Below are 24,694 nucleotides of genomic sequence, written 5' to 3'. Positions count from 1 at the left end.
TGCGGGCCCCATGTGGCCTGATCCCTCTGTTTTTCAAGAGAAGCCAGGAATTTGGCATTTATGTGAAAATCTTAATTGTCAAGAGTTGAGAATGAATTCAAATGCGTTTAAGGCTCGTGGGAATCCGAAGCCTGTCTAAGGCCAGATCCACCCGTGGGCCGAGCCGGCCACCTCAGGCTCCGTGTCCTGCCCCTCTGTGGCCATACCGCCCCCTGTGTTCGGCCCCCCAGAATAAAGGCGTCGTTCCCCAGCTCCCCTTGCAGCTAGGTGTGGCCACGCGACCAAGTTCGGGACAACAGGATGCGAGTGGCAGGCGGGTCTGCAACTCCTGGATCACATCCTTGAAAAGAAGAGGCTCGCCCTCCTCTTCCTGCCTCCCCCCTGCCCGCTGACCGAAGGACATGGCGGCAGAGGCTAGGACAGCACGAGGCCCTCTCCCGAGGGTGGAGGAGCAGCCGAGGGAAGGGGTCTGGGCACCCACCCTGGACAGCCCGGCCCGGTCCGTGGGCGAGGAGCGAACATGGGCTTGTTTATGCCGCCAGCGCTCTGTCCCTGCCACCACGGCCACGGCCACAACCTGCCTCTCGCGGGCCTGTGAAGGGACCTTTCTCCTGGTTCACAATTTTAAAACCAGAAGGTTCCCGCAGTCCTCAACCCCCACCCTCACTCCCAGCCACATACCCATTTTATAGATGGGGAGACTGAGGTGTAGAGACACAGAGTCTATAACTGACTGAGCAAACAGCCCAAGTGCAGACACAGCACAAGCAGGACTCTTCCTCTACCCTAAACAGTGCAAGAAGCTCACCGTGTAGGGGGAAAGAGGCCACAGAGGTGGGGACAGCACCGTCCCCACCCTCTCAGGGGCTTCTATGTGATGGGCAAGGCCCCCCTTCACTGCCAGGGACCCCCACGAGCCCCAGGTTTGAACCCCAGCCCTATGCTTCTTTTGTTGTCTGTCCCCAACCCGCCATCCTGCCTCTCTCCAGGCCGAAGACAGGACACCCCCCGTGTCCGCATCTCATCGCTGCTGTGTGACTTCCAGCAAATCACTGCCCTCTCTGGGCTCCTCTCCGTCTAGACCCAAGGCCTCCCACCACAGTCTCTAATTTGATCGGTTTGGGACAGTGACCAGTATTGGTAGCTTTTTAAAGCCCAATGCTCAGGTGACTCCAGGGTCAGGGATGTGAGCAGGGGGCTTGCTTTCTTCCGCAGGGCCTTGGGTGGCAGGCACTCAGCACCCCACCAGCCCCAGCCCTGGCTCAGTCTTTCCCCTGGAGATGCAGGGGCCATGGGGCAGCGATCTGGAACCTCTGTGGACACCCGAGGGTCAAAGTCTAGGCCCATCAGTCAGTGGCGGAGAATAAACCCCTCAGCTGGTCAAACACCCGGAGGCCGCACCTGCCGCTCTGCAAACATGCCGTCCTGCCTCGGAGCCACGGGGGGCCCAGCCAGCCCCCCCGCCAGCGCCACCCACCCTGCCCTGCTGAGCCTCTGCCCGAGGGACAGGGGCCTCTTGGGCCCGGGAGCACCACAGTCAGGGAGAGCCCCAGCGTGTCACAGAGACAGCCCAGCCCCGAAGCCACACAGACCAGGGGTGAGGGGTCCCCTTCATCACCAGCTCACAGTGACTTTGGGCAAATCCCCTTTCAACTTTGAGCCTCAGGGGCCCTAGTCCTGGCCACCGTGGTATGTTATCAAGTAGCACCAGGCAAGAAGAAAGAAAAACAAAAGATAAGCTGAGTTTTCCATTTTTGGCTGCTTGCAGAAGTCAACAGATAATGTTCAAGGCCAATAAATCAAGAAATGGCGGTGGACGAATGTTATTTACTGCTCTGAAGGTAACTGCCACGTGAACTACAACTGTTAGGAGTGGGTGCCCTGGGGAGGGGTTTGGAGGAAACTGGGGTTTTTCGTTATAAGTCCTTGGCACAAGTTTGTGTTTTTTAACCTCTATTGAGAAGTATTTATTAAAAGTTACCTGGCCTCCTGGCCGGGCGCAGTGGCTCACGCCTGTAATCCTAGCACTGTGGGAGGCCGAGGCGGGCGGATTGCTCAAGGTCAGGAGTTCAAAACCAGCCTGAGCAAGAGCTGGTTTCTTTTTACTATAAATAGAAAGAAATTAATCGGCCAACTAAACACACATAGAAAAAAATTAGCCGGGCATGGTGGCGCATGCCTGTAGTCCCAGCTACTCAGGAGGCTGAGGCAGGAGGATTGCTTGAGCTCAGGAGTTTGAGGTTGCTGTGAGCTAGGCTGATGCCACGGCACTCTAGCCCGGGCAACAGAGTGAGACTGTGCCTCAAAAATAAATAAATAAATAAATAAAAGTGACCCGGCCTTGACAGTGTTGATTCGAGAGATCACCACTAGTCACAGGAGTAGTTTTGGCCTATGAGATCATAAGCTAAGGTTATGTGCTCAAGTTGTAGAGTTAGGCTGCCAGAGTTCAAATCCCTGCTCTGTAACTTACTAGCTGTGCTGCCTTGGGTAAATTACTTACCCACTCTGTGCCTCAGTTTCCTCATCTACAGGATAGGAATAATAATAATTGCATGCTCCTGGTATATACAACAAACACTCAATAACTGTGCGGCATTGTTATTATAATATATTATCCCTATAGCTTATATATGCAATTGTTGCACAAAAATAGGATTAGTATGCTATACATAGTGTTTGCAACTTGCTTTCCTTTCTCTTGCCAAAATATACTGGACATCATGTTGTGTCAGTACATGCAGTTCTCTTCCATTCTTTTTAATCAATGCAAGAATTCCATTGCACAGAATATAAAATTACTTAGCCATAATCCTCTATGGAAGGAAATTTAGGCAGTTTCCATTTTTAGTATAATACACTTTGCAGTAATTAACATTTATTTTGGGGCAAACGTGGCTATTTCTAAAGTGTAGATTCCTAAAAGGGATTGCTAGGCCATGGAGCTGTGCAATTAAAATTTTATAAATATTGCTAAATTGCCCCCCCTTTAAAAAGTAGTACCAATTTTGAGTCCCACAAACATTGTATGAAGCTCCCATTTCCCCACATCCACACCAATATTTTTTAACTTTTGTCAATCTGGAGAGGGGTGACTTCATTGTTTTACTGCCTCCCTGCAACTGTAAGCAAGACTGAACAGCTTTTCATAAATCAGCCATTTTTATTTCTTCTCCTGTGAAACAAACGTTTATACACTTTACCCATTTCTAATTGGGCTTTTTTGTCATTTTCTTACTGATTGACAGGACCTCTTTGCATATTAGAAACCTGAATTCTTTAATACTTATTAGTATTAAAGTAAGCCCTTTTTAAAAATTGATACATAATAATTGTACATATTTGGGAGGTATGTGTGATATTTTGATACATGTATAATGATAAAAATCTGGGTCATTGGGATATCCTTCACCTCAATCATTTATCATTTCTTTGTGTTGGGAACATTCCAGACCTTCTCTTCTAGCTAGTTTGAAATATGCTCTCAATTCTTGGTAATGATAGTCACCCAGCCTGCTGTGATCTAATATTGCTTCTAAATGGAGAACCAATTGTCCCAGCTCCACTTGTTGATTCATCCACACTTTCCTGCCTGACTTGCCGTAACGGTTTTGCCAAATGTTTCTCTCTTTTGTTTTATCCATTCTTGTGGCCAGCACGTGGCAGCAGTCTGTAAATGTTGATTCTGGGAGCAGCTGAAATGAGGCTGAGTGACAGCCAGCATGTCCTACGGTGCAGAAGAGAACAGGGGTCAGGACTCAGACAGAAGCGAACCGGAATGGCTCCCGACATAAATGCATAGTTGTGGCTTTGGTTTGGATTTTACTTTCGAATCAACTTTATTTACTTACAATAAAATTTCCACATTTTAACTGTCCAGGTTGACGACTTGGCAAATGTGTGCACTCCTGTAATAAACACCCCAAGCAAGATGTAGAAGGTTTCCATCTTTCCAGAAAGTTCCTTTGTGCCCCTTGGCAGTCAGTCTCCCCGCCACTTCCACCCCAGGCAACCATGGTTATTTTAAGCCATACAAATGCAGGACATCGATAACACTGGCAGAGAAATAAATAACCCAGCTGCGGACGAGCCCGTTGGCCGAGGAGGAAGCCAGCTTCCCCTCAGGGACAGGACTTCTCCTTGGGGCTGACAAACGCCTCCCCAGTTTGGGTGAGAGGTGGAGTAGCCCGGACCAGGTCTCCCCTGCAAAATGATTGTTAAAAAAAAAACCCACAATATCCCTGTGTTAAATGACCAAGGACACACACCACAGTTAATGAGAGGATATTCCTAATACTAAAATGAAAAATTAATCTCCTGTGCCATCTATAATCATATCAATACTGGCTCAGGGGAGAGACACAGACATGCAAGAGGTAAGTGAGTAGTGAGGAAGGATCCAGAACTTGAGGTTGGAGGCTGAGGCTGGCGGGGGGTGGGGCACGGTGGCTGAAGGGGCCAACCTGCCTTCATGGGTCTGCGAGGCTGAGAGCTTCCTTTATCACTAAAGCCATGAAGCTACTTTGGGAACGTCCCCTCCCCACGAGGCCATGAGAAGGCCAAGAAATAGCCCCTTAGCTCATAGGTTCTGGGGCTTTCCTTCATAAAAGGAAACAGAGGGGTGTCTGAGGGGCCACTCAAGGGGAAAATACCTTTGAAGTCAGACAAACCCGAATCCATTTCTACATAGTCATGTGACCTTAAAGAAGAGAATAACCTTTCTGAGCCTCAGTTTCCTCATCTGTATAATGGGCACAATAGTAGTACCTCATTGTAAGGACTGGGAATGATGTGGTTTGGAAAGCACACTGCCTGGCCCGGAGCTGGCTCTCTAGAAATGATAACCAGTTCCATTTCATTCCCCTGGGATCCTGAAGACTACAAACGTGAGGATGTTAATAAAATCCTGCTGAAAGAAGTGGCTCTGGCACTCATTGGTTTTATTAATTAATTGCCCGTTAAAGTCTTCATGTTTTGCTAATGGGAGCAATTAACTGCTCGCAGGCTGGTCGTCCTAACTAGATGATAACTAATTTGGGGGCTGGCTCGGAGGTGGGGGGCGGGGATCTGGGTAAGTGGAAGCCCCGGCCACACAGCGGCCTGCCTCCTCTCCCGGGGGCCCCCTGCAAGGGCCTGGCAGGGGCAGGGAGGGACATCGGTGGCCTGGAATTACTTTGTGCACTACAGAGCGCTGACCCCGTGCCAGGTCCCGGGCGAATGACCTCGCGTATGCCTGCCCGCTCTGCCAGGTGGCCTGCTGCTACCTCCAGGCACAGGTGAGGGGCACCAAGGTCCAGAGAAGTCGAGCAGCAAGGTGGCTGGGCCCTTGTCCCAGTGCCCGCTCTCAGCACTGCCTGTCCCCTGGGGTGGAAGCAGGCGGGGTCAGGGCTACACACTGCAGGGACTGCCACACCTTCTCCTGATGGCAGGGCACGAGGGCCCTGACGCTCGTCTCCCCGCTCTGTACCCCCTTTCATTGATGGGGGGACCGAAGGGCAGAGATGGCGGGAACTGGGTTAAGGCACAGAGTAGAGGCCGGAACAGAAGTGTCTTGCTCAGCTCCGGGGAGGCAGGACCGAGCAGGAGGCCCAGAGAGGGAGGCCTGCCTTCCTGAGGTCCCCTAGCCCGAGAGGGGGCAGCAAATTCTCACCTCGCGTTGTCATCCTCCCCTCTGGGTGAGAAGCTGCTGACCCCAGCCGGATGTTGGGTGACACCCACATAAGTGCTACAGGTGTGGTGGCCTTAGAAGACGCTCGTTCTCAAGCTTGTGGCTTCCGGGAAGGCAGCTTCACCTCACCAGTCCATTGTCCCCAGCCCAGCAACTTTGGGCCCTTGAGTCACTCAGGCAACCACGGCCCCAAACCTCCCAGTACAGACCTTGGGGCTTGGTCATAACACCTGTAAAGGTCAGACAGAGCTGGCAGCTGGTGGGGGGAGGACTGGCTCTTCCTCTTGGTTCACCAGTGGGGAAACCGAGGCCCAGAAAAGACTAGGCAGCCGCGGCGGCAGACCTAGTACTAGAACCCTCGAGTCCTACTTTCAAGACATTTTCTCGCAAAGAAAAACAGAGATTTCATCACCAGAAAACCCTCACAAAAGAAAATTCTAGGCCAGGCACGGTAGCTCACACCTGTAATCCTAGCACTCTGGGAGGCCAAGGCGGGAGGGTCGCTTGAGGTCAAGAGTTCGAGACCAGCCTGAGCAAGAGCGAGACCCTATCTCTACCGTGTTCCCCTGAAAATAAGACAGGGTCTTGTATTTATTTTTCCTCAAGAAGACACTCTAGGGCTTATTTTCAGGGGATGTGTTATTTTTTTTTTTAAGTACAGTACAACCATCAACATTTATTCAAATATAGTTAAGTAGTCTTCTTCTGGAACATCATCATAACTCTCCAAACCCCGAATTCCATCCTGAATTTCTTGCGACTCTATTTCCTGTAGAACCATTGACCCCCATCTCTCATGTCAAGCAATAGAGCTCTCATAGGGCAGATGAGAAGGGCTGCTCATGTTCTTTCCCACTCCGAGACGAAATGCATGGGTTGTGCAGATGCGCTGCGTAGCCACGCCCATCACTAGGGCTTATTTTTGAGGTAGGGCTTCTATTGTGCACATGCTTAGAAATTCTGCTAGAGCTTATTGTATGGGTAGGTCTTATTTTCGGGGAAACATGATACTAAAATAGAAATTAGCTGGCCAACTAAAAATACATAGAAAAAATTAGCTGGGCATGGTGGCACATGCCTGTAGTCCCAGCTACTCAGGAGGCTGAGGCAGGAGGATCGCCTGAGCCCAGGAGTTTGAGGTTGCTGTGAGCTAGGCTGACACCACGGCACTCTAGCCCGGGCAACAGAGGAAGACCAAAAAAAAAAAAAAGAAAATTCTAAAACATGTACTTGAGGTAGAAAGAAAATGATCTATTATAGGCAGATCTATAATAGATAGAAGGTCAGAGGTACAAAAAAAAAGAAAAAGGAGCAGAGAAAGTGGTCAATATGTTGGGCAAACATGCACAAACATTGGCTATATAAAACAGTGATAATAATATTTAGTGAAATATATGAATTGGAGGTGGGAAGTAAATAGTATCAAAATGTTCTAACATCAATGTATTACCCAGAGGAAGGGCAAAGGTTTTCATTAGTTGTAGGCTTTGATAAGTTGTGTGCATGTAATCATTTCTAGGATGAACTCTAGAAGGGGTCAGCGCACTACGGCCAGCCCATGGACCAAATCCAGATTAAAGCCTGTTTTTGTATCGCCTGCAAGCTAAGAATGGTTTCTACAATTTTAAAAGCATAATAAAAATCCAAACAAAGAATGTGTGATGGACTGACAACTGTGGCCCACAAAGCCTAAAATATTTATTATCTGGCCCTTTACAGAAAAGGGTTGCTACACTAAGCAACCCTACACTAAGGAAATAGAAACAGAGTATATCATTTCAAACAAGTTAAGAGATAAAATGAAATGATAAAATACATGCAATTTTTTAAAGCCCAATGAGAAGAGAAAAAGAATAGAATAAAATAAATAGCACAAAATAAGATAATAGATTTAATTCTAAATATTTGCATTAAGTATGCATTATATTTACACTTACATATAAATTTATATTAAATATAAATGGACTAAATGTTCCAATTGGAAGGCAAAGAATTCAGACTGGATGAGTGAAAGAATTACACTGTTTACAAAAAAAGAGATATATCTAAAACATAAGAATAAAGAAAGGTTTGAAGTAATAATATAAAAATACTGGTAAAAACAAAGCTGATGCAGCTATTTATATTCATAAAAGACAAAATGAACTTTCAGGCAAAAAACATTACCAGAAGCAAAGATAATGACAAAAGTTAATTTTGCTAGGAAGACAGAACAATATTAAATTTGAACCTATAACATAAGCTTAAAATATATAATGCAAAATTTAATAGGACTACACAAAAAAGCAACAGCCATAATAGGAGATTTTAGGATTATTAAATTTTCAATTTAATAGAAAAAGACAAAAGGATATATAAGATTTGAAGAACTGAGTTAATAAACCAGATGTAATAAGCACATATAGAACACTGCACATAATAATTATAAAATACACATTTCAAGTAAACTCAGAACATTTGCACATATGGCTCATAGTCTGAGCCATAAAGCAAATCTCAACAATTTTCAAGGAATTTAAATCATTCGTATAATGTTCCTCCGACCACAATGTAATTAAAATATAATAAAAATCAATAAAAATATAAATAACTAGGAAATCCCCATGGATCTGGAAAATTTAAAGACACATTTCTTTATAACATATGGATCAAAGAAGGCACAATTAAAAACTAAAAACATTTTGAAGTGAACAGTAAGATAATATCATACATCAAAACCTATAGGGAATTTTTCTAAAGTAATACTTATAAGAAAATATATAGCATATATCAGAAAAAAAATAAAGCCTTAAAAGTAATGAGCTAAGCATCCATCCCAAGGATCTAGAAAAAGAATAGGAGATTCAACCAGCCCAAAAAAGTATAAGAAAGAAAAATATAATTATAAAAGCATAAGTTATAGTACGGAAACATATAATTAAGAAAATAAACAAAAATCAAAATTGTCTCTTTGAGAAGACTAACAAAATTGGCAAACCTCTGGAGAAATGATAAAGATATTAGAAAAAAGTCACCTACCATAAGTTGTAGGAAAAGAGGAACATTATTATGCTATGACATTAATCATTAAAAATATATTATAAACAACTTTATGCCAATAAAATTAAATTTTATAAAACTCCTACTAAAGCATTGCTCACCTAAACTGACTTAAGTAGAAATAGAAATCCTAAACAGTCATACACATTAAAGAACTTGAATCTATAGTCAAAAGTCTTCCCACAATGAAAACTCAAGACCAGACAGTTCCACTGGCAAATTCTAACAAACATTCTAGAAATAAATGATAATCCCAAATTGGTCTGAGGCCTTATGAAGATTCAAACTTATTTTATGAGGCTAGCATAATCTTGACACCAAACCCCAAGAAGGCAATATGAAAAAGAAAAATTACAGCCTCCTCTCTCTGAAGAACATAGCTATAAAAACAAAATATTAGCAAACTAAATCCAGTAACATATAAGAGGATAATGTAGGTTTAATAAATACAATGTATGTTTCACAATAGAAAAAATTAATGTAATTCATGGCATTAATAGATCAAATTAGAAAATTCTAATAACACAATATATACAAGAGATGTTTGACAAAATTCAATATCCATTCAAGATTTAAAACGAAAAACAAACTTTAGTAAACTATAATAAAAATAGAAGGGAAGCCGTACGCAGTGGCTCACGCCTGTAATCCTAGCACTCTGGGAGGCCGAAGCGGGTGGATTGCTCGAGGTCAGGAGTTCGAAACCAGCCTGAGCAAGAGCGAGACCCCGTCTCTACTATAAATAGAAAGAAATGAATTGGCCAACTAATATATATAGAAAAATTTAGCGGGGCATGGTGGCACATGCCTGTAGTCCCAGCTACTCAGGAGGCTGAGGCAGTAGGATTGCTTGAGCCCAGGAGTTTGAGGTTGCTGTGAGCTAGGCTGATGCCACAGCACTCACTCTAGCCTGGGCAACAAAGCAAGACTCTGTCTCAAAAAAAAAATTAAAAAAAATAATAGAAGGGAACTTCCTAAATCTGATAATATCTGACCTGATATATATATATATAACTCTATAGCAAATACTATACTTTCAGGTGAAACTGTCAAAAACTTTCCCTTTGAGATTGGCAATGAGATAAGCAAGCCTGCTATTAGCACAGCTGTTAAACTATTGTTCTGTAAGACTTGGCCTGTGTAGTAAGGAAAGGAAAAGAAATAAAACAAAACATACAAGGATTGGAAAGACAAAAACAAACTCCATCATTCACAGATGATGTGATGAGGACATAAAAATGCAAAGAATCTGCAGATAAACTATTAGAATTAATAAGAGAGTTTAGCAAGGTTGCTGGGTACAAAAGTCAATATTAAAACATCATTAGGCAACACTGCATAGTAGTCACAGCAGTTAGGAAAGGAAAATTTTAAGACATCACTGTAATAGGCAGCTTCTAAGGTCCCCCCCACCCAATGACCCCCGTCTTCCTGTATGCATGTTTCTGTGTAATCCCATCTCCTTGTAGGGGCTAGATTGAGTGACTCACTTCTAATGAATAGGATATGACAGAAATCATGGGGTGTCACTTCTGATACCGGGTTATAAAAAGACTGCAGCTTCCGTCTTGGCTACTTTGTCTTCCTCTCTCCCAGATCATTTGCTCAGGGGAAAGCCAGCTGCCATGTCATGGGGCGGCTCTGTGGGTCACCTCCACCAGTCAAGCCCTCGGATGAGACCGCAGCCCTGGCCTTCAACTTGATTGAAACGTCATAAGAGACCCTGAGCCAAAGCCACCCAGCTAGGCCATGCCTGGATTCCTGGCCCACAAAAACTGGGAGATAATAAAGGTTTGCTGTTCTAGCCACGGAGTTGTAGGGTAAATTGTGGGGTCATTTGCTACACAGCCATAGATAATGAACACAACCACCATTTATGATACTTCAAAATATGTCAAGTACTAAAAAATGAATCTAGCCAGAAATGTGCAAAATTCAGATAAAATTCTAAAGCTTAACTGAGGGACAATGTGAGCCGTGTAGAAACATGACACAGGCCACAGCACTCACCAGCGGTCCCCCACATACAGTGGCTGCCTGGTTTATGGCAGAGGTGGCATTTCTGAGCATTGAGGAAAGAGGTGACTTTTCCCAAAACAGTGCTAGGACAGTTGGGTGTCCCTTTGGGAAAATGTAAAATCTGACCCTAGCACACACCGGTCACAAAAAAAATCAATGAAGGACCTAAGGGTGAAAAGCTATAAAGCTTCTAGGCAATAATAGAGATTTTGGTAGAGGGAAGGATTTCTTAGACATAAAAAGCACTAACCATAAAGAAAAAGCTTAGTCCATCAGACTATATTAAATCGGAGAATTTCTGTTCATCAAAAAACAACAGGGAAAAAAAGGCGACAAAGACAAGTCACAGAATGGGAGACATTTGTGATACTGTAACTGACAAAGGAATAGTATCCAGAATACATAAATATCTTCTACAAATCGGTGAGGAAAAGATGAAGAGCAAGACCGAGACAAGGACTTGGGCGCAGACAGTGTGTCTACAAGGTGGTGCCAGGAGCCAGAGCTGGGGGAAGAGGGGATACTGAGGCAGGGGAGGCGGAAAGCCCAATACAAGGGCATGTCAAGGTCGCTGCTGTAGAGGTATCTACTACAAACAACCCAGTAGGAAGCAGGCCAAGACTTTGAATAGGCACTGAAAAAAAGAGGAAACCCAACTGCCCAGAAATACATGCCGCAGTGGAAATGAAACTCAGAATAACAATGAAATGCCGCGACACACCCACCAGATTGCCAAAAGTGATCGACGCGTGGCTCCATGGAGGACCCGCAACACTCACCCACGGCCGGGTGGGACCATGAATTTGTTGGACGACTGCAGAAAACCGGCATTATCTAGCAAAGCTGAAGACACGCGTGACCTGTGGCCTAGACACTGCACCCCCAGATATTTAGCCTGGAGAAAGGCACGCACGTGGGTACCGCTGCCCACCTACACGAATGCTCCCAGCATCGCTCGAAATAGCCCCAACCTGCAAACATCCCGCACGACCCTCAGGAAAACAGTGCATCCAAACATCATAGTAGGCCGGGTGCCGAGGCTCACACCTGTAATCCTAGCACTCTGGGAGGCCGAGGCGGGAGGATCGCTCAAGGTCAGGAGTTCGAAACCAGCCTGAGCAAGAGCGAGACCCCGTCTCTACTATAAATAGAAAGAAATGAATTGGCCAACCAATATATATAGAAAAAAATAGCCGGGCATGGTGGCGCATGCCTGTAGTCCCAGCTGCTTGGGAGGCTGAGGCAGGAGGATCGCTTGAGCCCAGGAGTTTGAGGTTGCTGTGAGCTGGGCTGACACCACGGCACTCTAGCCCGGGCAACAGAGTGAGACTCTGTCTCAAAAACAAAAAAACAACAAAAAAAGCATCGCAGTATGTTCACACAGCGGAAGAGCAAACAGCAATGAACGGGAATAAACTACACCTGCCCGCAACACCGCAGGTGAGCCTCACAAGCATGGGGTGCGGGAAGGAATGCGGGTTTCATTCACTCCGACTCCCCGAACAGGCAGACCCCAAACTGCAGACACGAGGTGCAGACCCAGGCGGTAAAGCCACAGACGAGTCCGGAGCGATCTGCGTGCCAGCAGAAGGTGTCCTCGCCAGCACAGCGAGGGGGTGACGGAGGAAGAGCGCCGGGCTGTCTGGGGTGGTGGCAATGTCCTCCGTCTTCGCCGGGCTGGTGGTGACGCGGGGATTTGCCAAACTATGTGTGCTGTACGTCCTGGGCATTCTCTACCGTCCGCCATTTGTTTAACGTTGAAAAATAAACAACTAAATAAAGCTGACCCATGCACACCACCAGTTCTCTCTTCCCTCTTGGGTTCCACGCCTCAGTGACAGATGTCATCGCCCAGGACCCCAAAGCTCAGCCTGATGGCGCCCCGCCCCCGCCTAGGCCCCCAACGTCAGCAGGACCGTGGGCAGGGCGGCTCATCACCACCTTGTGTCCACCCAGGGACAACCAAGGACAGCTACTCCTCCCTGGACGCCCTTCCAGCCTGTCTCCACCCACTGCCAGAGTGACCTTTCCGAAGCACCACTTGGCTCGGGAACTCCTCTGGTCAGAGACCTTCACTATCTCCCTACTACCCAAGCCCCAAACTCGTCCCCTTCTTATCCTTCTGGTTTCTCTCTGGCCCCTCCCGCCGCCACCCTGCTCTCCAAGCCTGCTCTCCTGCACTCTCTCTCCCTCCCCTGCCCCTTCCCCTGCCCAACCCTAATCACAAGGCCCCTCTAGTGGGAGAGCTCCCACCCCTCTAACAACCCACCGAGGAAGCAGCCAAGCCACACTCCCCGGGCTCCAGGGGCAAGTGGCCCTGCAGCCTGGGCTCCGGGGAAAGCCGGGACCAGCCGGAGACCAGAGGCTCCCGCTGCTGGGAGGTCGGGGCCTGTGACAGGCAGGTTCTCAGCCCAAAGCCTCCCCTGGGCCAAGAAGCCTGGGGGTGGGGAGTGGAGAGACATAAGACACCCACGGGCTCAAACATGAGGACCTCGGCAGTGACCACGTTGGGCTGAAGTTTAACTAAAGCCCCTTTCCCCATTTTCCTTCCGGAAGCGACATACGCCTCCCGGAGTTTGGTTTAACCCAAGGGCCTCCTCCACAAAGGACAAATCGAATTTCCTGCCCATGCAAGGGATGGGGGAGGGGCGGGCCTTGGAGTCTAATGTAATGTAAAAATTAATAAGGAAACGTGACGTTTCTGCACGCCCAGCTTGTCCACACATATCTTGCTACCTTCTCACTGCCTGGTACCTCTCCAGTCCCCACCAGACTGTGAGCTCGGGTGTGGCGGCAGAAGCAGGTGCTGGGTCCCCTCTTTTTATGGGGTCCCTAGGCTTGAGCAAGGCCTCACTCAACATAGGGTCTCACGGCAGTGGGATAGACAGATGGACAGATGTCTGTCTATCAGATGGACGGATGGGTGAAGGGACAGATGGGTGAATAAACTAATGATGGACAGAGGGACAGACAGATGCATGGAGGAAGGATGGATGGATGATGGGTGGAAGACAATGCATGAATAGATAATCGGATGAATGTCCAGATACAGGAACGAATGGAAGAATCGATGGACAAATGGAAGATAAAGGAGTAGCGGCTGGCTGGCAGACAGAGGGTGAAGGGACCAACAGAGAGGTGACCGGACACAGGGACCAATGGACGGGTGGATGTAAGAACAACAGACGGCCCAGCAGGTGGCTGGACAGACTCCCCTATTTTCCTCTTTAACAGAGCCGGGAAGGCCAAGCCAGCCTGGAACGCGCTCCTGCTGGGAATGCCCCACCTCCCAGAGGGCAGGATGTCACTGCCACTCACAGGTGCGGGACCAGGCAGGGAGACAGAATCGGCCAACCCTGACCCCTGGAGGTCACGATGGGAATGACCGCCCCAGAGCCTGGCAGCGCTGTCCTGGCCGTGCCTGGCCAGCTGGGGAGCTGGGAAGGGAAACTTCCAGAAGCCTCTGATCTTCTGGCGCCGAGGCTCCCATCAAAACGATCTTGGACAGAGTTTGCCGCACCTATAGTGTGCTAGGCCCCGGATCGGGAGTTTGCTCACGCTCCTGGCCAAGCCCTGTTAGGAGATTGCCTAGCGAGCTGCCGGCCACGTCCATGGACAGGTGACTAATAACCGCCCACGTGTCTGCACTGCTGTCACGCCGGGCAGGGGCCGGGCCACTCACACCTTTCTCATCAGCCCTCGAAGTAACAGCTAGGACAACGCCCATTTCACAGGTGAGAAAACAGAGTCTCAGAGAAGCCAAGGGGCTCGCCGAGGCCCGTGGGGAGCGAGCCGCAGAGCCCACTTGAACCCAGGCTGTCTGGCATCCTCAGCCACCTCGCTGCCTGCCCCCCCCCCAGGGCCCTGCAGGGAGGAGAACCGAAGCTGACGTTCTGTGCACCCTGGATGGGACCACAGCGTGAACGCACACAGCCCCCGCCAACCCTAGGTAGCGACACCCACTGGGTCCCTCCCATCCCCTCACGGTGCTGACGAGGAAGGGAGCCTGCTTTGGGTCTCAGCCCCAGCACTGAGGAGCTGTGTGACCTTGGGCAGGCCACTTAACCTCTCTGTGCTGCAGTTCCTCCTGCGTGTTACTTCCCTCACAGGGCTGCCTGACAATCTAATACATTTAGACAACATCTGATGCATAGTAAGTGTTTCCTCTTACCATGGCTAGGGAGAAATGAGGCTCAGAGAAGGAAAACCTGCACACTCACAATGTAGCCATGCCTCCCCACCTTCTTCCATCATTTTTCTAAAACAAGATGGAACCTCATCACTCTTCTCCTTGGAAACAGCCCCTACCTCTGCCTGCAAATAAAACCCAAATTCCTGATTCTCCCCTATGCTGGCCCGTGTCCCCTCCCCCGCCACACAGGCGTCCTGGATTTTGTGTGTCGGCCACTGCTCTGTCTGTATAGCCTAGTATAGTATATGTGCTTAGATAAATGTTATTTACCTTTTCTTGGCTTTAAACATTATGAAAAAGGTATTAACCTATATGTAGTCTCTGGGACTTGGTTTTTTCGATCACCGCCACGTCTTAGATTCATCCACGTGGCCAGGAGCTGTGGTCCATTTGTTCTCAGAGCTTTATAACATTGCTATGTGGCCGTATCACAATTCGTCCAGTGACTGTCCCATCAGTGGGCGGCTGCGTGGTTTCCAGCAAGATCACAAACTGAGCTGCTGCCCTCGGGGTGTCTTTGGGTTCATTGCCAGCCTCCTCCTAGATAGAATCCGGGGAGAACTGCTGGAACATAGATGTGCCAATGCTCCCATAGACAGAGAAAAGCCTACATTTCTGTTTTTCCAAAGTGCTTGAACCAATGTACATTCTGTTGTTTTTTTGTTTTTGTTTTTTTTTAATTTGAGACAGAGTCTCACTCTGTTGCCCGAGCTAGAGTGCCGTGGCATCAGCCTAGCTCACAGCAACCTCAAACTCCTGGGCTCAAGAGATCCTCCTGCCTCAGCCTCCCGAGTTGCTGGGACTACAGGCGTGCACCACGACACCCAGATAAATTTTTCTATTTTTAGTAGAGAAGGGGTCTCACTCTTCTTGCTCAGGCTGGTCTCGAACTCCTGACCTCAAGCAATCTTTCCGCCGTGGCCTCCCAGAGTGCTAGGATTACAGGCGTGAGCCACCAGGCATCTGGCCCAATTTACATTCTTACCAATAATTTCGAGAGCTCCTGTTGATCCACATCCTTGCCAACATTTAGTAGTGTCAGACGTCATAATTTTTACCAGCCAATTAGAAGATCATATCTCACTGTGGTCTTGACTTCCGTGTGCCCGTTACCACTGGGCTTACGCACGTTTTTTGGCCATAGCTGTCTCATCCTTTGTGAAAAGCTGGGTTCATGTTGCCTGCCTATTTTTTTTCTCGAGTTGTTTATCTTTTTCTTGCTGATCCAGAAGGGTTTCTTGATACCAATCCTGACTCAGTTACATGTGTACACATCTCCTCCCAGATTTGGGTTGTTTTTTCACTTGCTTTAAGATATCTTTGCAGGAATAGAAATTATTATTTTTTAATTTGTATCCATCTTTTCATCACGATTAACACTTTTTGGTGAGATTTATTTGAGAATTCTTTCCCTACCCTGAAATCAGAAAGATACTGACCTATATTTTCTTTAGACGGTATTAAAGTTGTCCTTCTGGCACGTAAATCCTTGATCCATCTAGAACTGATTCCTGGGTATTCTGTGAAGTGGCGATCCAACTGCACCTTTCCTGCACGTGCAGAATCCATTTTACCCACTGTGAGTATTGAATAGTCCCTCTCGCCCACTGATGTGACATGTGTCCATCGTTGTATGTCAGAATTCCACATATGCTGCGTCTCTCTTTTCTGTTTCTTTGGTCGATTTCTTCATCCCTCTGACAAAATTCTAAATATATGGGGATTTTTAAAATTGCATTTTTGTTATTACCCTGTAACTTCATTGCATAATGGTGAAAAACTATGCTTTGTATAATACAAGTTGAGTATTTTCTAATCTGAAGATCCGAAATCTGAAATGCTCTAAAATCTGCAACTTTTTAAGCACTGGCATGATGCTCAAAGGAAATGCTTACTGGAGCATTTGGGATTTTGAATTTTGGGGTTAGGGAAGCTGAACCAGTAAGTATATAATGCAAATATTACAAAATCCCAAATCTGAAATGCTTCTTGTCCCAAATATTTGGGAATAAGGAATGCTCAAGCTGTACCTATTCTTTGACAGTTTTTAGAACTTGCTTTCTATTCTGGTATAAAATCAATTTTTATAAATGGTCCATGATTGCTTGAGATGAACCTGATTGTGGAACACAGGACTCAATTACTGTCCATTAGATCAAATGTGTTACTAATGGTGTTCGAATCTTCTATGTCTTGATTAATGTTTTCAGCCTTGCTATTAATAATTAAGAGAGGCATTTGAAATACCCCATGCTCATGCTGGATGTGTCAGTTTCTCCTTATTCTATCAATTTTTTTGAGACAGGGTCTCACTCTGTAGCCCAGGCTAGAGTACAGTGGTGTCATCACAGCTCACTACAACCTCCAACTCCTGGGCTCAAGTGATCCTCCTGCCTCAGCCTCCTGAGTAGCTGGGACTACAGGCATATACCACACCTGGCTAATTTTTTTTTTTTTTTTTTTTTTTTTTGGTAGAGACGAGGTCTTGCTATGTTTCTCAGGTTGGTTTCAAACCCCTGGCCTCCAGCGATCCTCCCATCTCAGCCTCTCAAAGTGCTAGGATTACAAGTGTGAGCCACTGTCCCTGGCCAATGCTATCCATTTTTAAAAGTCAAGTTTATGGAAGTAAATTTGAACACGATAAAATTTACTTTTAAAATGAACAGTTCTGTGAGTTTTAATAAATACAGTTACACAATCACCAACCAATTCTCAAAATTATGTTATTATCACCTTTAAAAGTCCCCTCCATAAACCTGGCAAACCCCACCTCGGCCAGGTGGCCGAGAGCGACATCCCAGTGACAAGTCACTCGGATGCGTGTCCCCTCGCTGCGGCGTGGTGAGAATGGCACGGCATCTCTGGGGTCTTCCTCCCCGAAGTCAACTATCCCAGTCAACTCATGAGAAAAACAAATCCCACGGAAGGGCATCCTACAAAACGCCCCACCCGGACTCCCCACAGCCATCGAGGCCACCAAAAACAAGGAAATTCTGAAAACCTATCACAGCCACGAGGAGCCTAAGGACACACGATGGCTTAATATAATGTGCTATCCTGGCTGGGCTCCTGCAACATTAGGGAAAAGGTAAAGAAATCCAAATAAAGTATGGACTCCAGTTAATAATAATCTATCAATATCGGTTCATTAACTGTGACAATGGGACCATGCTAATGTAAGACGTTAATAATAGGAAAACTGGGTGTGGCCATATGAGAACTCTCTGTACTATCTTTGCAATTTTTCTGTGAGTCTAAAATATTCTAAAATAAGGTGGGTTTTCTTTTAAGCTCCCTCATGACCCTTTGTAGTTCAATACCCTCCCCCTCCCCCCAACCCCTCACATCCCCTGATCTGTTTGTTCTCCATCCTGATAGTTTTGCCTTTTCTAGAAGGTCATGCAAATAGAGTCAGACACAGCCTTTGTGTCTGGCTTTTGTCACTTAGCACAGTGACTTTGAGGCTCGCCCATGTTATTGTTTGTGTGAGTGCTTTTTATTGCTGCATAGTATTCCATTGAATTGTTGTGCCACAGTTAGTTTATCTGGTCAATGTGTATTTGGGCTGTTTCCAGTTTGGGAAGGTTATGAATAGAGCTTCTATAAATATTTGTTTATAACCACTGTACACCCACAACAATGGCTACAATGAGAAAGACAGATAATAACAAGTGTTGGCGAGGAAGTGGAGACATTGGGAACCCTCCTACATTGCTGGTGGGAATATAAAATGATGCAGCCACTTTGGAAAACAGTTTGACAGTTTCTAAAAAAATTAAACTTAGAGTTATCATATGACTCAGAAAGCCCACTCCTCAGTGTACATACAAGAGAATTTGTCCACACAAAATGCTGTACATGAATAGTCATCGCAAAATATTCATGCTGTCCATCACAGCCAGAGTGGAAACAGCCCAGAGCTCCAGCAACAATGGAATTACTCAGCCATAAAACAGAATGCGGGCCGGGCGCGGTGGCTCCCGCCTGTAATCCTAGCACTCCGGGAGGCCGAGGCGGGCGGATTGCTCGAGGTCAGGAGTTCAAAACCAGCCTGAGCAAGAGCGAGACCCCCGTCTCTACTATAAATAGAAAGAAATTAATTGGCCAACTAATATATATATAGAAAAAAAAAACCAGAATGCGGTTCTGAAACATTCTACTACATGCACGAACCGTGAAAATACTGTGCTACGTAAAAGAAGCCAGAAACAAAGGATTTCACTTATGACGCTTGTGATTCCATTTATAAGGAATCCTTAATGTTCGGAATAGGCAAATCCACAGAGACAGAGAGTAGATTAGTGGTTGCCAGGGTATGGAGGAGGGAATGGGGAGTGACTGCTAATGGGTGTACAGTCTCTTTTTTTTTTTTTTTTTTTGAGACAGAGTCTCACTTTGTTGCCGGGGCTAGAGTGTAGAGTCTCTTTTTAGAATGATGAAAAGTTCTGGAATTAGCCAGTGGTAACAGTTGCACAACCAAAACCACCAAATTGTATCCTTTAAAAGGGTTCACTTTATGGTATACGAATATCTCAATAGAGCTTTCTTAAAAATATTTACATACAAGTAAAAGTGTGGACATACATTTTTATTTCTCTGAATAAATATCTAGACGTGGGATTGCTGGGTCACTATGTTGGTGTATATTTAACCGGTAAGAAACTGCCAAACTGCTTTCCAAAGTAACTGTGCCACCTTGTATTTCCACCAGCAACTCAGGACAGTTCCACTTGCTCTACATCCTTGTTAGCACTTTAGTTTTGGGTTTTGTGTTTGTTTTTTAGGTAGTTTAATAAAACATATAACATTTCATGATGTAGAGACAGGGTCTCACTGTTTGGCCCAGGCTGGTCTCGAACACCTAGCCTCAGGCAATACTCCCGCCTCAGCCTCCCAAAGTGTTGGGATTACAGGTGTGAGTCACCACACCCAGCCCAGTTTTATTTTTGTAGTTGTTGTATTTGCAGTTTTACCGTGCACATTTAATTAACAATATCAACTGCTAAACAGTGTCTTCATACCTCCCCTACTTAAATGCCACCAAATTAGGACACTGTGGCTCTAGTCTTTCCCTACCTGACTTGTACACTGCTGTTGTCCAACATTTCATATCTGTTCTTAACATCACAAATGAAATCAATATTTTATATACAGATGATCTTTGAATTAGCTCGACCTATTTACCATTTTATAGGTTCCGCATTCATTCTTGCATCTCAGGCTGACTACTAGGATCATTTTCTAGTAGTTTCTTTGGATCATTCTCGAAATGCAAAATGGATTTGTTTCTTTTTCTCTTGTTCTTTGACAGGTACTTTTCCTGGACATAATTCTGTAATAAATTGACATTTATTTGCTCTCATCACTTTAAAGATACTGTTCCTGTCTCTTAGCTCCCGTCGTGGTCGTCGTGAAGTCAGCTCACGTCCTGTGGTTCCTTTGTAGATGATCTACCTCGCCTGTCCCCAACTGCTTGCATCACTCTCTGCCTCTGGCCTTCTGCAGTTCCCACGAAATGTGTATACGCATGGATTTATTTGTCTTTATTATGCTTGAGATGTTTTGTGTTTCCTGGTTCTAATGATCTGGTTTTCATCCCTTCTAGAAAAGTTGTAGCCATTTTTGTTTTCAAATACTCCCTCTTTTCCATCCCCTTATTTTTTTTTTTTTCTGGGTCTCCAGTATACAAGATCTTCTCATTCTGTTCTTTATATCATTTGATCTCTCTTCATCTTGGCCACCTTCTTACCTCTCTTTGCCGCATTCTTTATATATAACTTCTGGCTTATTATTAATAATTCTCCGGTCAACTGTTTATTGTTTGCTAAATTTTAGATTTTGAGATAATGCTTTTGATTTCTAGAAGTTTCATTTGCTTTTTCCCCAAATCTCTCTCCGTCTCTCTCTCTCTCTCTCCATTTTTGTTTGTTTTATATGCTCATCTTTGTAATTGCGTCTTTTATTTCTTTAAACATCTTGTCTGTGGCTACTATATATTCTGTCCCTGAGTGTTCAAATCTGCTGCTACTTTTCTCCTGCTGACCCCCACGCACGACGGCTCACCTGCTTGTGCTCCAGTGAGTTCTGTGCTGAATCCCACTGCTCGGTCTCTCTCTGCGCCCATCCTCCCGGCTCAGTCTGGGGGAGTTTCCCCACGCTGAGATTGCTGTGCTGCTGCCAATAGCAGAGGGCACCTCGGTCCCCTCGAGGAGTTTGGTGTTAGAGGAGGCTCCATTCCCATCTTCCTCACCCCCGGCTCTCCCAAGGTTCTCCACCACCAGATGGAAAACTCGCTACAGGACTGGAGCCTGAGAGCCAGCCAGTCGGGGCCACTCTCTGACACCCTCCGCGCCTGCGGCTCCAGCAGCCCTGGGTCCATTCTCCAGCTCCTGGCCACTCTATCCCCTTGCTGTCCTTTATTTTGCCTCACAGCCCATGTCACCACCTGCCTTCTCTTATGTCTGTTCAATTGCTTATTGTGTGATACCCACACGCACGCTAGAATGCGATGACTTGTTTATTTATATACCCCCAGCAACTAGCGCGGGGCCTGGACATAGTACGCGCTTAACAGTCATGTACAGATGAATGAATGAATGAATGAATGAATGAGCAAACCAGACACGGCGCCTGTCTCCAAGATGCTCTCAGAGCCGGCAGCTGAGACAGTGACAAGAGTGACAAGGACAGTCACGATACAGAGAAATAACTTCTGTCGTGGGGGAAGGGAGGGGATGATGGGGCTGAAAAGGTCGGGGACCCCTTCCCGGTCCAGATTGAGGGGGAGGGGGACGTGCGAAGCTGGGCTGTAAGGGAGTCCCACAAATGAAAGGCACAGGGGACGGGGAGGCGTCCCGGACAGGACAGCCCAAAGACGAGAAAGAGGCTGTTCGGGGAACTGAAATGCTTCAGCGTGGCGGGATGGAGGAGGATGAGGAAGGGGCTGGGGGGATGGGCCGGAGAGGAGGGCACAGGCGGACCCTCCGGGGTCCTGCGCAGTTTAGCAGTGAAGAAGGGAGGGTGGAAGGGTTTCGGCAGGGGAGCTCGTGGCCAGGCTGCAGGGTAGAAAACTCCCTCTGGCTGCTACGTGAAGCTGGAACTGGCAGTGGGGAGGCAAGGAGGCCCGTGCAGAGGCTCTGCAGGGGATGGAGGCTAGGTCTGCGCCAGAGCTGATAGGGGTGGGGGCACCCCAAGGAAGACTCCTTGGGGCTCCGGAGGTGGCTCTGGCTGGCAATACAAGCAGGGCCAGGAGGAGCCTCAAGCCGAGTCAGCTGTGGACGGTGGGGCTCATTCGGTGGCAGAGGCTGCCCCGTCCCCACAGGCTGGTTGGTTCTGCGGGTGAAGAGTCCGCAGCCTGGACGCCTGAGCCAATGCTCTTTTCAACTAGGGTCGCCGGGTTTCGCAGAAACGAAAATAGATAAATAAATGCGTAGGATCTGACAGGTGAAGAGTCCACAGCTAAATTTGAATCTTGGATAAACCACAAATAACTTCTTAGTGTAAGTATGTCTCCAAAATTTGGCATATTTTCTCTGGCAACCCTACTTTCAACCCCCCATAAACACACACACACACACACACACACACACACGCACGCACGCACACATACACAAGCGCACACACACGCACACGTGTGCACACACACGCACATGTGTGCACACACACGCACACACACCCTTTCTGAAATAACAGTAACAAAGGACACAGAAACCTCATCTGTGGCCCCTGTGGCATCTACTTGTCGTCACTTCACCAGGTGCCTCCAGAGTCCCTGGCGCTGGACTGCAGCCCCCAGACCCCACCCGCTTCCATCTCCCTCCAAGAGCTGGCCCCGTCTGGGCCAGGCCGGACTCTGCTGGGCGCGGGGAGGAGGGGGAGGAGGGGGAGGAGGGGAAGGGGGTGGGAGGGGCCCTGTGTCCCTCAGTCCCTCCCCACACCCCAGCGAGGCATCTCCAGGAAGTGGCCCCTGCCCAGAGCCTGGCCCCCAGTGGGGCTCAGGGTCACAAGCTTGGGGCTGTTTCCTGGAAGCGCCACACTCATCCCATGTCACTGTGGCCACATCCTCCCTCACGCAGCCCCGGGCTTGGTGGGGTCTGAGAGGCCAGGTCCCGGCCGGGGGCTGCAGGCACGTGTCACTCTCCCTGGAGCTGCCCAAGATAAGGACTAAGGTTCCAGGGTCCCTCGGCACCCCCATTAGCACGGGGACCCACGCCAGGGCCGGGAGCCTGGTGCAAGTCGGGGCTGGGCTGAGCCGGGCGCTCAGATGGGGGTCACGTCGCCCCATGGGGGGAGGCTGTGCCTGCAGTGGGCGTGGGGAGGGGCCCTCTCTATGGGGCTGGGGGTCTCACAGGAGACATGAAAGTGACCGCCAGGAGTTTCAACAGATCAGAGGATTGGGGAATGGGGGGGACACACGTGGCAACAGCCTGGAGGCCACACCAGGTGGGAACATCCTAGAACAGCAGAAAGCCAGCGAGGCTGGAGAAGAAAAGGGGAAAGAAACTGAGACACCGTGGGATGTGCCTAAGGAGGAGCTGGCCCTGCAAGGTTGAGCAGACCTGGGCCTGGGGCTTAGACAGGTGGCCTCTGAGACTCGGTTGACACTCTTAATAATAATAGCAAGAATACTAATGAGCAGGGTAGTCATCATTTATTAAGCACTTACTCTGTGCCAAGCCTTTTTATATGGATTTGTTTATTTCATCTTCAAAATGGGTCTGCTATTGCCCCTATTTTACAGATAGGAAAACTGAGGCACAGAGAGGTTGAGTGACTTGTCCGCAGTCACACAGCCAGCAAGTGGCAGAGCTGGCGTGTGAGCCAGGCAGTCTGGCTTCGGAGCCTGCCCCACTCAGCACCCGGCGAAAAGCTGTCTGCATCCAGAAACGCACAGAAGGGCAGGCGCTGCCCCTGGGAAAACTCTCCCTGGGGGAATCCTACTCCAGTTCCTTCCCTGTGACACTCAAAGCTAGAAAATCTGTCTGATGGCCTGGGACAGGGCCCTGAGAGTCTTGGGGGCTGTGCCTCTCTGGTGCCAGGTATGCCCGGGGCATGGCCCCCGAGGGTGACAGCACACAGCTGCACTGGGGAAAGAGACAAATGGCCCCAGTGGCCCGCCTTTCCTCCTCCTGATGACACAGCAGGCACCGTCCTGCAGGTATGGGCTTCTGCAGCTGGTGCATTGTGTGCACAGACAGGCAGTCTTGAAGCCAATGGCCTCTGAGCATATGCCAACGGCGCCCCCTGGTGTCCGTTCTTGGGAAAGCACCGGCTTTATGAGCTGGCTCCCACGTGGTGGGACGGACGTGGGCAATGGTGACCTCCGCAGCCGTGGCCTGAGCTCGGGAATTAGGACCAACACCCTCACCTACGGGGGACGTTCAATCCCACCCAATCGCCAAACGGCCAGGGCACTGGGGAAAGAGGCATTCCCCCTGACCCCGAGGACAGGCTGTGGGCTCCGCGGCCTGCCTATCTGGCGATGAGGGTCTCGGAGCACTGCGGGAGGAGCTTCTGGAAAGGACTGAACTTGCTGATCTTTGGGCGATGGCGGTATTGGAGTCCGACCCTCTGGGCGGGACCGGACTTCCCAATCTTTGGGGAGGGTGGGCTTGGACTAGGAGTCATCGTAATTGGGGGAGTTAAAGGAAAAGAGGCCCCGGGCAGAGGCCAGCGAGGTCTCAGACGCGGGGCGGGTCTCTAAGCGCTGGGCTGGGGCCCCCAAGCCGGACGCTCCCTGGCCTCCCCGGCAGCGGGAACAAGCAGGGGCGGCTGGG

At 48.0% G+C, this 24,694-nt stretch overlaps 1 protein-coding gene across 1 annotated transcript in view; it reads left to right on the top strand.

Moving 5' to 3' along the window:
• CIAPIN1 (cytokine induced apoptosis inhibitor 1) overlaps positions 1-24,694 on the top strand; it is a 328,736-nt gene that overhangs the window by 179,465 nt on the left and 124,577 nt on the right. The gene's annotated exons all lie outside the window — the stretch shown is intronic.

The sequence above is a fragment of the Microcebus murinus genome, chromosome 20 (assembly GCF_040939455.1).
Source record: "Microcebus murinus isolate Inina chromosome 20, M.murinus_Inina_mat1.0, whole genome shotgun sequence".
NCBI lineage: Eukaryota > Metazoa > Chordata > Mammalia > Primates > Cheirogaleidae > Microcebus > Microcebus murinus.
This window is presented reverse-complemented; position numbering and strand designations above follow the sequence as displayed.